The sequence below is a fragment of the Eulemur rufifrons genome, chromosome 5, assembly GCF_041146395.1.
Source record: "Eulemur rufifrons isolate Redbay chromosome 5, OSU_ERuf_1, whole genome shotgun sequence".
Taxonomy (NCBI): Eukaryota; Metazoa; Chordata; class Mammalia; order Primates; family Lemuridae; genus Eulemur; species Eulemur rufifrons.
Window position 1 is genome coordinate 47,772,853 of NC_090987.1, and position 16,007 is coordinate 47,788,859.

General features: G+C 41.9%; 1 non-coding gene across 1 annotated transcript; it reads left to right on the top strand.

Moving 5' to 3' along the window:
- The first annotated feature begins 3,200 nt into the window (after positions 1 to 3,200).
- LOC138383557 (U6atac minor spliceosomal RNA) lies at positions 3,201 to 3,325 on the top strand. The gene has a single exon (XR_011233621.1). It is a non-coding gene; the product is annotated as a U6atac minor spliceosomal RNA (small nuclear RNA).
- The last annotated feature ends 12,682 nt before the right edge of the window (positions 3,326 to 16,007 follow it).

Consider the following 16,007-nt stretch of genomic DNA (forward strand, 5'->3'; position numbering starts at 1 on the left):
GTCTCACTCTGTTGCCCGGGCTAGAGTGAGTGCCGTGGCGTCAGTCTAGCTCACAGCAACCTCAAACTCCTGGGCTTAAGTGATCCTGCTGCCTCAGCCTCCCGAGTAGCTGGGACTACAGGCATGCGCCACCATGCCCGGCTAATTTTTTATATATATATATTTTAGTTGTCCATATAATTTCTTTCTATTTTTAGTAGAGACGGGGTCTCACTCTTGCTCAGGCTGGTCTTGAACTCCTGACCTCGAGCGATCCACCCGCCTCGGCCTCCCAGAGTGCTAGGATTACAGGCGTGAGCCACCGCGCCCGGCCAAGAGCAGCATTTTGAAGTGTGATTTCTTCTACTGAGCAAAGAAGAAATGGAAACTGCACAAAGGGAGAACTGATGTCGTTAGACGGAGTTCAAAGAAAACATTTGTTGAGTACTTTGCTGTGCATTAAAATGCTGGGAACAAACATTGAAGAAGACACCACCTTGGCCTAACAAGACTCACAGTTTATAAAAGGTGACAGACATGGAAATTCCTGATACCCAGCTAATACGTTATGACATTCAAGGCTGATATGTGAAGCTCAGAGCCCAGGCCTGAGGTCTGTGGGAGGCTTCCAGAAGGAGGAAGCCTGAGCTAGGTCATGGAGGAGGAGCCAGCCAGGCAGTGGGCATGGAGGTATGGGAAGTGTGCTCCGGGTGCTGGGCAGGAGACACGCAGCAGAGAAAGGGCCAGTGGATGTATCCAGCCGTCCTACCAGGCTCTCCGGATGTGTCATGCACATGTCATTACTGGATCACCATTTATGTGGAGAATGATGCCCAGCAAACATGACGACCAAGGTTGGTACCCAAAGGCTCCCTCTCCTTGCTTTCCTCCACCATCTCCCATGGTCCTCCAAAGACCACACCCTTGGGGCACCCTCCTCTTCCCGCCCCCAATGGTGCCCCCCTCAATGGTAGCAGAGCCACAAAACCCACCACCAGCTCTGGGGACACCATGTACACAATTATCAATATTTCAGAGTTGAGCATGTCATCACCAAGTCTCTCTTGCATTGCGTTTTTATGATTTTCTATCTTCTCTACTGCTGTGTAGAAAAGGCAAAGTGTGGGCCAGACAGCCCTGGGTTTGAGTTTCTCCTCCTCCCCTTGTTAGCTGGATTACTTGGGGTTCCTCACCTGCTCACTTTGATGCTGTCCTCTGACTCTTTTCAGATGGGATCGACCTAAGCAGAGTGTCCGGGGAGGGTACTCAGTTCTCACCAAGCCAGACCCCATTCTAAGGCACCCCAGGGATTGCACAAATAAGGTCTTTTTGGATCTAGTTTTTCCATACTTCACCTTAAAAGTCCCGCTGAAGTGCATGCCAGGCCGTTCTGGCAGCCTTAGTGGTAACCCACTTGAGCTTGCAGAAATCACTCAAAATGGGCCCATTCTCTCCACACAGAGGCCCCCCTCTCCTTCTTTAAGCTCTTCCAGCCGAAACGTGCACTCCCTGGGCACTGCCTGTATTATGGAGCTATGTGTGCTCTTACCATTCCAACCAGAAGCAAACATCCCATTTTATCAGCCCTGCTGTGTCAAAGCAATTCCCCCACTGCCCCCTTCCTGCCCTTCCCCTACCCCTTCCCTAGCTGGCATGACCACTCTCTTTTTATGCACACTTCTCTCCCTGTCCCCACGCTGGCCCCTGCCACCCCAGAGAGCTATTCCATAGCCATCTTTTGCTTAGCATCCTTGCATGCCGGAGCTCCTACCGCAGACACTGGGGGGAAAGGCCCCAGCAGAGGCCTGCATGGAGGAAGACAAAAGAACAACTTCTCCAGCTGTTTCTCTGTCCTCAGTTGTGGTATAATCTCAGGTCCTCTTCCCAGCAGAGAAGACAAGGAAAATCAACGCCGACAAACTCAGTCTCATAGCAATTGATTTTTGTTGAACTCACTTTATCCTTAGTCTTACTGTATCATCTATTAAAAGATTTTGCCATTTTATGTCAAAAGATTTAGTGACTTTTAGGCAATTATTTGGGCCTAGGTAATTTCTTCTTCAGTAAAGACAACAGCACATTCAATACAGTGAATTAAAATAATCATAATACTATTTCACTTGTCAGCTACAGGGTCATCATCATGATCTATGTGCTTTCCATGCAAGGAAATAATGACAAGAAAACATTAGGAGCATAGAGGGTAGCAAAGGATTTTAAGTGCCTTCCTCAAGCAATTTTTCATGAGGAATATTCAATTAAATTCCCAAAGGTAATGGGAAAATAGGATTCTTACTGTTCAAAACTAAAGGCAGTGCACAATGGTTTACTTCTTAATATTTTTCAAGGTACTTTATAGCTCTCTTTTTAGTCAAGGAATATGCAGATTCCCCAGGAAGAAAGGATGTAGCACAAAAAGCCCTCAACAAACAATCAGATGTCATGCTTTCCCAGGAGGAATGATTTAGTGGCAGGCCTCCTGTCCCTCCATGGATTTCTCCTTGAGCAAGCCCCTTCCTCTCTCCTCCTTTATCTCAGACCAGCCCTGTTCTCACCTTCCCAAGCCACCCAGCCCTACTCATGAGCTCCCATCAGAGGTCCTTGTTTTCCCAGTAAACATCTCTTGAGCGTAACACAGGCTATGAAAGTGACTTCATTCTTCAGATTCTTGAGTTCCCCAGAAGCAGACCCTAAGGCCACCATTTGCGTGCAAGTAGTTCGTTTGGGGGATGATCCCAGGAAACACAGCAGGGGAGTGGAGAAGTAAGATAGGAAGGGGAAAAACTAAATAAATGCTCATTATCAAGCCAGTTACCACTGTGAGTAATTGAACATGAGGTCTTCTCTTGGGTACTCTGGGAGCTGTGTTGAATAGGTGCCATGTCTGAGGGGCGAGGGGGCTGGGCTATTTATACACCAACTCTCACCAACCATTCAGCCATTTATTGTTAAGTCCCCAGCATTTCTAGAGTGTTGTGTGGAGATAGCAAAGTGGATTCCTTTACCCATGGAAGAACTTCAGGCCAAGAAACTCAGGTGTCTGCAGCTGGATATCCTCCAGCGAGGGTGCACTGAAATTGTAAGGATGGGACATTTGAGCAGGGATTACAAGATCTGCTACAGCCATTGTATTGCTCACTTTTGTGAATGGGTTCCTCCAAATGCTTTGCTTAAGCCTAGCTAATGATGGCAGATGTATTTCATTTAGAATGTCAACTCCAGTGTTGTATGAAAGGAGAGAAGGTTAGCACTCCCTTGACAAGGATGGTAGAGGCCCTCGGGCCTGACAACATGCATATAGTTAAGGCATCGCCACCTACTTCATGGCATCTAACCATCGTTTTTATAGACCAATGGAACAAAATAGAGAACCCAGATATTAATATAAGACTACCTACCTACAGCCAACTGATCTTTGACAAAGCAGACAACAAAATACACTGGGGGAAAGAAGTCCTATTCAATGAATGGTGCTGGGAAAATTGGATAGCCACATGCAGAAGAGTGAAACAGGACCCCTGTCTCTCACCACTCACAAAAAATAATTCAAGATGGGTAAAAGACTTAAATGTAAGGCATGAAACCATAAGAATTCTAGAAGAAAATGTAGGAAAAACTCCTCTAGATATAGGCCAAAGAATTTATGAAGGAGACCCACATGGCAATCACAGCAACAACAAAAATAAATAAATGGGATTTGATTAAACTAAAAAGCTTCTGTACAGATAAGGAAACAATCAACAGAGCAGATGGACAACCTACAGAGTGGGAGAAAATATTCGCAAGCTATACATCTGATAAAGGGCTACTAACCAGAATCTACAAAGAACTCAAGCAAATCCGCAAGAAAAAAAAAAAAAAAACATTAAAAAGTGGACAAAAGACATGAACAGAAGCTTTTCAAAAGAAGATACACAAATGGCCAATAAACATATGAAAAAATGCTCAGTGTCACTAATCATCAAGGAAATGCAAAAGCCATTCTATCTTTGTTAGAATGGCTTTTATTAAAAAGTAAAAAATGATAGATGTGCTATCCATGTGCTGGCATGGATGCAGAGAGAAAGGAATACTTATACACTGCTGGTGGGACTGCAAATTAGTAAAACCTCTGTGAAAAACAGTGTGGAGATTCCTCAGAGAACTAAAAGTCAACCTACTATTTGATCCAGCAATCCCACTACTGGATATTTATCCAAAGAAAAAAAAAAGTCATTTTATCAAAAAGACATCTGCACTTGAATATTTATTGCAGCATAATTCACAATTACAAAGATGTGGAATCAACCCAAATGTCTATCAATTCATGAGTGGATTAACAAAATGTGGTATATGTATACCATGGAGTACTACTCAGCCATAAAAAAGGATGAATTAATACCTTTTGCAACAATTTGGATGGAACTGGAGACCATTCTCCTAAGTGATGTATGACAAGAATGAAAAAGCAAACACCACATGTATTCACTATTACATTGGAACTAACCAATGAGCACACATGTGCACAGAGGAAAAAAAAAAACAAAACAACTCATTGGAAATCAAGCAGGAGGGAGAGGCAGAAGAGGAGGAGCTGAAACCTACCTAATGGGCACAATGAACAGTTTTGGGGTGATAGGCACACCTATATCTGTGACTCAAGCATTACAAAAGCAATCCATGTAACCAAAAACATTTGTACACTTTTAATATTTTGAAATAATAAAAAAAAAGAATGTCGACTCTGATTTGATTATTAATGGCTTTCTTGGGAAAGATTCTGAGGTTATGTTAAAGGTCAGAGAGAGCTTATTGTTGATCAGAGATCTCTGCAGGGAGAGGGGTGAAAATTGGTGAAATCTTGCCAGATGTTTGTCATCCTGACTCCTGGGATTACTCCTGAAAGCAGTAGGCAGAACCATGTCCCCTGAGGGCCCACAGAAAAATGAAAATGCCAAAGGAAAAGTGGCTGAGTGGTCAGATATGTCTTAGACTGTTTGAGCTGCTAGCAAAAATACCATAAACTGGGTGGCTTATGAACAACAAATAATTATTTCTCATAGTTCTGGAGGCTGGAAAGTCCAAGATCAAGACACTGGCAGATTTGATGTTTGGCGAGGGCCTGTTTCTCATAGATGGCACCAGTGTCCTCACATGGTAGGAGGGGCAAATTAATTCTTGATACCTCTTTTATGAGGGCATTAATCCCATTCATGAAGGTTTTGCCCCCATGACCTAATTGCCTCCTAAAGGCCCCACCTCCTAATAACATCACAACAGGAGTTAGGTTTCAACATGTGAATTTGGGAAGACACAAACATTCAGACTACAGCAAGGACTCTATTGAAACCCTCCTCCCCCCAAATAAAAGTCTGTGCTCTAGGCAGGGCACAGTGGCTCACGCCTGTAATCCTAGCACTCTGGGAGGCTGAGGCAGAAGGATGGCTTGAGCTCAGGAGTTCAAGACCAGCCCAAGTGAGACTGCATCTCTACTAAAAATAGAAAAAATTAGCCAGGTAGAGTGGTGTGCACCTATATTTCCAGCTACTCGGAAAGTTGAGGCAGGAGGATCACTTGAGCCCAGGAGTTTGAGGTTGCTGTGGGTTATGATGATAACAATGCCTCACCCTAGCTGGGGTGACAGAGTGAGACCCTGTTTCAAAAAAAAAAAAAAAACAGTCCCTGGTGTCTTTCAGAGAGGTCAGGAGGGACCACACTCCACAGCTTCCTTCCAGTTCCGGGATGACTCTTGCTGAGCTTGGCCATCTGGGCTCATGGGGACCACGTCTGGGCAGGAGTGGGAAAGCTTGCCAGGGGAGAAAGCAAATGAAGTAGCCTGAGTAACAGAATATTTGACATGAAGACTGAACACTTCATGTGGCTTTTAAAAGTTTAACCTAGGTTTTTCCTAGGTTGAATATTAATTAATATTTCATTTAAGAAGTACTTAGTGAGCATGTGTTATAAGGCCTGTCATTGTGGTATGCTCTTTGGAAACACAGAGATGTATAAGGCACAGTCCAGGCCCTCAAATATCCCATAAGCTAGGGAAAGGGCGACAAACACTTTACCAAGATGTCCCAGGGAAGTGTGGCAGTTAAGGGCACAGCCTCTCTGGGCTTTAATCCCCAGCCTGCTACTTGCTAGCTGGGTGACCTGGGGACAATTATTTAATTTCTTTATGCCTCACCGTCCTCATTGGTTCCTCTCTCATGGGGTTGTTTTGGAAATTCTGTCTGTCAATGCATCTAAAATTAGGGTAGTGCCTGATGCATAGTCAACACTACATTTCAGCTCTTTGCTTTTCCTGCGGGAGCACAGATTAGGAGCATTTCATTTTCTCTCTGGAGGATCAGGAAGACTACAAAGAGCTGCTGGTGTTTAAAGTGGGTACTGGAGGATGAACAGATTTCACCAAATAGAAATGGCTCCTGTAGGAAAAAAGCAGGCCACGTGTGAGGAGGGAGAAGAGGGGTGGTGGGGCTTCCAGGAAGCAGCACCTGGCTGACTGCCACAAGTGGGGAGAAGTAGTGTCACACTTGCTTTTTCAGGCAATGGAAAATAACCAAGGATTTTCAGCTGGGCAATGGACGTGATCAAACTACATTTTAAAAATATGACTCTGGCAAAAGAGTCACATATACATATGTGTGTGTATGAATATTTAGTAATACATATGAGTACACATGAGTTGCTATAAAATTCTCTCACTCCTTTCTCTCTAGGTTTACCAAACAAGTACTGAATCTAAAATGAAAGCGTACTAACTGAAATTTCCTAAGCGAGTCAACCCAATCTGAGTCTATGCAGCATCTATTCCATAGTATCTCAAACACGACAGGGAGCCTCTCTGGCCCCAGCTGTTCTGCAGCAGGGAGCTCACCTGGCTGGGTGGAGTGAACGCCCCATGCGCTGAGTCCAGCTGCTTTTTGTCTGTGAACACGTGCCGAAACATCAGCCTTTCATATTCAAAGTTAGTGAATTAGTTTCAAATTGAGAGAAGTTCTGATAAGGGAAGTAGCAGAGTGCTGTGACACATTAATAGGGGCCTGACATTAATAAGAGCCTGACATCCCTTTAGATCATGAAGTCATCCCTGACTTCTCTGAGGATATAATAGCTAAGCTCAAGCTTGAAGGAAAAGAAGCCAGACATTGGCAGAACCAGTCAGGGGAAGGCACTGCCACACGAGCAAAGCACCTCAAGGAAAGAACCAGAAATAGGCTGTTGCAGCTGGAGTGAAGTGAGAGGGAAGGCCTGGCGTTTTCCCCTAGGCTTGTTTACATGTAAGAGACAATGAGATATTTCATGCATTGTTCATTTCTCTGCTGAAAATAGACGATAGTCATGACTTGATGGAAATAAGAGGCCTGATTAGGAGGAACAGAACAATGGCACAAGGTCGTAGTTTATTCCAAAGGAAAGTGGAGAGCCAGCCCATCCCAAGGCCAAGGCTATCCTTGTCTGAACACGAACAAGGTGAGCATGGATTGCTCAGTTCTACATTGGGACATGTTTCCTTCTCCCTAGGAGAACCCCCACCATTCAGCATAGATTAAAACACCAGGGGAGAAATATCCTTAGGGCTACACGGGAAATTACTCCTCTAAACTGCTTATATCAGTGTAGAATCTTCTGACCTCAGGACCAGAAAAGGTCACAGGCAAACTTCTAGGGGTCACTTGCCATCTCTGAAATAAAATTATTTCAGAGAAATGAATTGTCTTAACCACCAGAGGAAAATGTAGGGAGTGAAAAATGGCCTCCCTCCTCTCTTCTAGTTTCTTTGGCTGGGCTACGAATTAAGTTCACATAAAGCAGACTAACAGGAGGAAAAAAAAAATTTTTTTTTTAAATATTAGGTCATTAAATATGAAATGTCCGATTTCAAATCAAAAGTGTAGTTTGTTATATCTCAAACAAGAAGCAGTACAGTTAATCAAAGTGTGCCACTAAACTATCAACACAGTTTTGCCAACTTAACGGTAGCTTGTTTATACCAGCAGGGAAGAAACCTGGAGAGTGAGTAGTGATGAAACCACAAAAGGCATTTTCCACAGCTTGTCAGAGATAAGTATTTTTCTTTGCAAGAAGTAATCCAAAGCCTGGAAGAAGTGGTAGTCAGTTGGTGCAAGGTCTAGTGAATACGGTGGATGACAGAGAGTTTCCAAGTCCAGCCTCTGTAGTTTGAGCAGCGTTGTTTGTGTGACCTGTGGTCACTTGTCTTGCAAGAGGATTGGCTTGTCTCTATTGGTCAATCTCGGCTGCTTAATCACAAGCATCCTCATCATTTCGTCCAATTGGTTGCAGTAGACATCCACTGTAATCGACTGACCAGGTTTCATGAAGCTGTAGTGGATAATACCAGCACTGAACCACCAAATAGACACTATTAGCTTTTTCTGATGAATATTCAGTTTTGGACTGTGTTTTGGCACTTCATCTTTACCCAAGCATTGTGCTGAATGCTTGTGATTGTCAAAAAGAATCCATTTTTCATCACATGTAACAATACGGTATAGAAATGATTCACTTTTATGTTGTGATAGCAAAGAAAGGCAAACTTCAAGACGATTTCTCTTCTAGTGCTCATTTAATTCATGTGGAACTCATCTGTGCAGCTTCTTTACCTTGCCCATTTGTTTCAAATGATCCAATACTGTTGGAATAGTAATGTCAAACCTTGCTGCTAATTCACATATAGGTTGAGATGGATTCGCTTCCACTACAGCTTTCAGCTCATCATTATCTACCTTGGTCTTAGGTCACCCACATGGCTCATTTTCAAGATTAAAATCACCAGAATGGAATTTCTCAAACCATCAACATACTGTGCGTTCATTAGCCCCATTAGTCCCTGCCTCTCCCTCTTCTCTGATGAGCAGCAGAAGGAACACGGGGACAGTTCCTCTTCCTTTGGACCAGAAGGAGAAGCTGAACTTGGGTGCTAAATAAGCCCAAGCTTGTCTGCAGGTTGACACGGCGCCCAGACAGACTATTCTTCAGAGCGCTACTCTAGACAACTTTTACTACCTGAGAGACTTTTATTTGTCTCACAGAACAACCTTTATTCACCACACAGTTCCCTCCATCCCCTTCCCATAACTTGTCACCACGTCTCCCCATCTCCCAGAAGCCTTAAGCCCCAGCCCTTTCTGTAGCTCAGGATGGTACATAAGCTTCAATCAACTGACCCTTCTTTGAAATTCATATTTTGTGGGACTTCCGTGTGAGCCTAATGTATTAGGTTATTAAGTATGAAATGTCCAATTTCTGTTAGTACATAGTTTGACAGTTGATATGGCTGATATTTCTCTTTGACACTTCTTGTATTATTTTTATTGTGAAGGTACATCCTCATTCTTTTGAACATGTGGTTTGGCTTGTGACTATCTTTCAAAAAATTTTTTAGAACAATTTTAGTGAAACCATGGATAAGTCAAAAATTTGTGTTATTTTTGAATATGAGTTCTGTCGTAGAACCAATGCTGTACAGACAGCTCAAAATATCAATGAAATGTTTGGGAAGGATGTGGCTGATGAACCCACAGTATGTCGATGGTTTGAGAAGTTCCGTTGTGGTGATTTTAATCTTGAAAATGAGCCATGTGGGTGACCTTAAACCAAGGTGGTAGTGATGAGCTGAAAGCTATTGTGGAAGTGAATCCATCTCAACCTACATGTGAATTAGTAGCAAGGTTTGACATTACTATTCTAACAATATTGGACCATTTGAAACAAATGGGCAAGGTAAAGAAGCTGGACAGATGGGCTCAACATGAATTAAATGAGTATCAGAAAAGAAATCCTCTAGAAGCTTGCCTTTCTTTGCTATCACAACATAAAGGTGAACCATTTCTACACCACTGTGTTACATGTGATAAAAAATGGATTCTTTTTGACAATCACAAGCATTCAGCACAATGCTTGGGTAAAGATGAAGTGCCAAAACACAGTCCAAAACTGAATATTCATCAGAAAAAGCTAATAGTGTCTGTTTGGTGGTCCAGTGCTGGTATTATCCACTACAGCTTCATGAAACCTGGTCAGTTGATTACAGTGGATGTCTACTGCTACCAATTGGATGAAATGATGAGGATGCTTATGATTAAGCAGCCGAGATTGATCAATAGAGACAAGACAATCCTCTTGCAAAACCACATGTTGCAAAACAACGCTGCTCAAACTACAGAAGCCGGGCTTAGAAACTCTCTGTCATCCACCATATTCATCAGACCTTGCACCAACTGACTACCACACTTCCAGGTTTTGGACAACTTCTTGCAAGGAAAAATATTCAATTCTCAACAAGCTGTGGAAAACACCTTTTACGATTTCATCACCACTTGCCCTCCAGGATTCTTTGCTGCTGGCATCGTCAAGCTACCATTAAGATGGCAAAACTGTGTTCACAGTTTAGTCACATACGTTGGTTAATAGTACTGCTTCTTGTTTAAGATATAATAAACTAAATTTTTGGTTCGAAATCAGACATTTCATATTTAAGGACCTAGTTATTTTATAGCTAAAGAAGCTCAAGTTCAGAGAGCTCAAGTAACTTGCTGTAGCACAAATAGCTGATAAGAAGCAGAGTCAAAATTGGACCCAGATCTGCCTAACCCCCCAAGTCAAGCTCTTTCTACGAATGTGCACAGGTTTTCTATCAATTTAAAAATATGGTGTTAGAATTAATAAATGAATGCAGTAAAGTCACAGGATACAAAATCAACATACAAAAATCAGTAGTATTTCCATACATCAATAATGAACTATTTCAAAAAGAAATCAAGGAAACAATCCCATTTATGGTAGCTACAAAAAAATAAAAACCAATACCAAGGTGGAAGATCTATGTGCTGAAAACTATAAATTATTGATGAAAGAAATTGAAGAAGTCACAAATAAATGGAAAGATATCCCATGTTTATGGATTAGAAGAATTAATATTGTCAAAATGTCCATGATACCCAAAGCCATCTATGATGCAATCCCTCTCAAAATTCCAATGACATTTTTCACAGAAATAGAAAAAAATCCTAAAGTTTGTATGGAATCACAAAAAACTCCAAATAGCCAAAACAATCTTTAGCATAAAGAACAAAGCCAGAGGCATCATATTACTTGAATTGAAAATCTACTCCAAAGTTATAGTAATAGAAACAGCATGATCATGGCATAAAAACACACACATGGGCCTGGCATTGTGGCTTGCACCTGTAATCCTAGCACTCTGGGAGGCCGAGGCAGGTGGATCGTTTGAGCTCAGGAGTTCGAGACCAGCCTGAGCAAGAGCAGGACCCCGTCTCTACTGAAAAAAAAACAGAAAGAAATTAGCTGGAGAACTAAAAATATATATAGAAAAAATTAGCCGGGCATGGTGGTGCATGCCTGTAATCCTGGCTACTCGAGAGGCTGAGGCAGAAGGATTTCTTGAGCCCAGGAGTTTGAGGTTGCTGTGAGCTAGGCTGATGCCACGGCACTCTAGCCTGGGCAACAGAGTGAGACTCTGTCTCAAAAAAAAAAAAAAGAAAGAAAAAGAAAGAAAAAGAAAACACACACGCATGAAGCAATGGAACATAATAGAGATCCCAGAAATAAATCCATGTATTAGTGGTCAACTGATTTTCAGCAAAGATGCCAAGCACACAAAATTTGGGCAAAGGACAATCTCTTCAATAAATGTTGCTAGGAAAACTGAAGAATGCAGTTCTTCCACATGCAGAAGAGTGAAATTAGATCTTAATCTCATGCCATATACAAAATCAACTAATAATGAATTGAAGACTTAAATGTGAGACCTGAAACAATAAAAATACTAGAGGAAAACACAGGGGAAAAGCTCCATGATATTGCTCTAGGCAAAGAATTTTTGGATATGACCCCAAAAGCACAGAAAGTGAAAGCAAAAATAATACAAACAGGATCACATCAAACTACAAAGCTTCTGCAAAGAAAAGGAAACAATTAACAAAGGGAAGAGAAAACCTACAGAATGAGAGAATATATTTGCAAACTGTGCATCTGATAAGGGACTAATATCCAAAATATATGAAGAATTCAGACAACTCAATTGTAAGAAAAAAATAACCTGATTAAAAAATGGGCAAGGAACCCGAACAGACATTTCTTAAAAAAGGACATATGAATGACCAACAGGTGTATGAAAAAAAGTGTTCAATGTCACTAATCATCAAGGGATTGCAAATTAAAACCACAATGAGATATCACCTCACAAATAGAATTACCATATGATTCAGGACTCGCACTACAGGGTATATATCCAAAGGAAAGGAAATCAGTATATAGAAGAGATGTCTGCACTCTCCTGTTCACTGCAGCGTTATTCACAATAGCCAATACGTAGAATTAACCTAACTATCCATTAACAGATGAATGGATAAAGAAAATGTGGTATACATACATGATGGAATACTATTCAGCCTTACCAAAGAAAGAAATCCTGTCATCTGTGACAACATGGATGAACCTGGAGGATGTTATGTTTAGTGAAATAAGCCAGGCACAGAAAGACAAATACCACATAATATCACTTATGTGGAGCCTGAAAAAGCCAAACTCATGGAAACAGAAAACAAAATGGTAGTTACCAGAGGTTTGCGGGTTAGGGGTTGGGGAGATATTGATCTAAGGACACAATATTTCAGTTAGATAGGAGGAATAATTTCAAGAGGTCTATTGTATATCATGGTGACTACAGTTCATAACAATATATTGTATACTGGAAAATTTCTAAAAGAGTAGATTTTAAGTGTTCTCACTACAAAAAAATAAGTATCTGAAGCAACGCATCTATCAAATAGCTTGATTTAGCTATTCCACAGTGTATACATATATCAAAATGTCATGTTGTATGCCAAAAATATGTACAATTTTTTTCTTGTCAATTAAAAAATAAAATAGAATAAAAATAAAAACATGGTGATTAAGAACACAAACTGTGGAGCCAGACAGCATGGATTTGAGCCCCCGCCCTGCCACAGTGGGCAAGTGACTTCAGCCTTCTGTGTCCTAGTGGCATTGTCTATATGTATCCGTATGGGGCTACAAATAGCACCTTCCTTAAATAGGGCAGGGCCGAAATGAATGAGCTAATACTGTAAAGTACTTAGGCTACTGCTCAACACATAGTAGGTGATCAATAAATATTAGCTGTTTTTAATTTCTAGTAACTTATTAATGAAAAACAGTGGTTACTATAGAAGTACTCCATGGTTTTATTTTCAAAAGCATTTCTGCACCAGCTATCTACTATAGCTCATAGAGAATTTTTTGCTTTCTGTCTTAAAATCATAATGTCTTTTTTAATGCCACAAGTATTTATTAATCAAAATTTGCTTTGTCATTTAATCTCCAATAAGAGAATAATAGTTTTTTAAAAAGCAATAGCTACTTAATGGTATATTAAGCATTTTAAAATGGCTAAGGATTATGTACCAAATATCTTAGATATAATAAGTGAAAAAAGGGAGGGTGTAAGATTATGCAAACACTATGATAACATGCATATAAAAACTAGACTGGCAAGAAAAGGCCAAATTATCAAAGTTTTTATCTTAGTAACCTGAAATTATAGAATTTTTCTTTATTTTCCAACATTTTTGTTATGTGACTTGATGCCTTTTATACACTATGATAATATAATGCACCATCCCAATGCATTCCATAATGCACATAAAAACAAACAAAACACCCATTCATAACTTGTTATAATAATTTTAATTTCACATGTATGCAAGGGTGTGAGCTTTATATAAAATAAAAGGCTAAGCATGTTCAGGAATGTCACCAAAAAGTGAACAAAAATCTTTAGAAAGAATAAGAATCTAAGTCCTTTCATTAAAAAAATTATTTTTTTCCTTAACAGCTAAAATTGGCAGTCTGTGCTAAGAAAACACTGGAAGAGCCAGAGGGAAATCTGAGGCTGCTTACATTTCCACTGTGGCAGCATTTCTTACAGATGGAGGCTTCCTTTCCATCCCTCTTTCAGGCCTTCAGGAACTCTGCCCAGAGCAGGCCACAGTGCTCATGTGACCCTCGGGCTCCCTTCATTGTGGCTGGGCCCTGCAGCCTGCCCCTCGGGCCCCAAGGTGTCCACAGGCTCTCACTTCTGCTCTTCTTGTCTTCTCTCTCTCAAGCCTCCTGTCCTCCGCTGTCCTTCCCTCCCCTCCTCCCTCTTCCACTCTTCTGACATCAGTATATCAGTTCACAGATGTCACTGGACACTGACAAAAATGACTCCCTGCCATTGCTGTGCCAACAGGGGCACTCTGTGGTGGCCAGCCATTGCCCAGCACGGCAGCAGGGCCGTCAGGAGCTCTGACAGCGGCTGGTCCCACCCGAGCGCACAGCTGCACCGCTGACCTGTGCTGACCTGGGGCTGCCAAGTCAACTCCCCAACACCAGCCTCCCCACCTGTAAAGCTGGGATGCTAACGACAATATCTATCTTACAGAGCTCCTGGGAGAAATCGATAAACTACCACATAAAACATTGGCATGCTCAGTGCTCAATGAAAATCAGCTACAATTGCTACCCTTTTGTGAAAGTTTCAGCTCAAGTTCGGCCCTGAGATATTAGACTCGGCAAGTCTTTTCCGAATCGGTTTTTAGCCTTTGGGCGGGCTGCAGCTCTACCTTTCCTCCCACCCACCTCTTTCCTCCACGCCCACCGGACATTGTGTGATTCTATAATGGCAGAGAAAAGTGAGCCTGATAAACTTCTCCACTTTCATATCTGGGAACGACACAGCCACTTACCAAGAGCCTGGTGAGAGCCACCATTGGGTCCTGTGCAAGCCTGAGCCTTTATTTTCATCCAGCGAGGCCCAAGATTAGGCAACTTGCCCACAGTCCCTGCTGCAAGCGATGGATCAGAAATATAAACCATATTTGTCAATAACAACAAAGTCCACCTATCTCCCAAATATATATTTTTAATTACTTTTTCCCTTTCTTTTTCTTTTTAAGAGGATTTGATTCAAGCTTCAAGGAATGAATTCGGTATCGGTAGGGAGGCATTAGAGTCACGCATGTTGCCCCCAAATCCCTGTGCCTCTCAAACTGCACCACCTAAGCGAACTCTGAGGTGTTGGAAGGGCGAAGCCACCGGTGTCCCTTTGTCCTCAGCACAGATACACACCCCCAGGGCTCGAGGTGGCACCCACACTGTGGTGTGAGAGCGCGAGGGAAGGCAGAGAAGAAAGCCCAGGCATCTCTTGACCACCTTGCTTGACACAAAGGAAATTTCCTAAGAAACCAAGTATAAATCTTTCTACATTGGATACTTTCAATTGATATTTAATGTCAACAATGTGTCCCACAAAGAGAATTGGCCCTGAGACAACAAAAGAATGCAGTAAACCACTTACAATCATACATTCAGCCAAAAAGTATAAAATATTTTAACACATCCTATTAAGTAAAATAATGATAAAAAATAGAACAGAGACCACCAGGAACTGTGTATAAAAAGGCAAAAAGACTAATTTCGTTGGAGCAGTTCCTGGGATTTGCAGGCATATATTTTTTCTCTTAACATAAAAATTCCTCTCAAAGTTCTATTCTTTGAACAACTCCTCTCTCCCCACGGTTCTCAGTGGACCCCTCTCACTCAGCGGCCCCTAGACACACCTTCTCCTGCAGAGTGGAGCTCTTTCCTTAGCCTCCCAGATTCTGCAGATGTCTCAAGACCAGCAAATATGAGCACATGGAAGACCAAGCTCTTGAAAGTTAGTTATCCTAGTAACGTAGGTGGATGGGAATGACCTCACTGGCCCAGCCCGGACTCTGCAAGGCACTGGGTGAATGTAAACCCACTGCCTCCTCACCATCGAGTTTTCAACCTTCCCTCCCGTTGCAGCCCCTGTCCACCTTCAGACAGATCGTGCTTTCTGAGGAATGGGGACAGAGTTAAAGAAACTAGAAAGAGGCATCACGTGAAGAAGTTGCATCAGCATGATCTCCCACGCATTAAGCTATAAGTGCTACTTAGGGCCTGGTTAAATTATTATGCTTTGCCCTTGTTTTCTA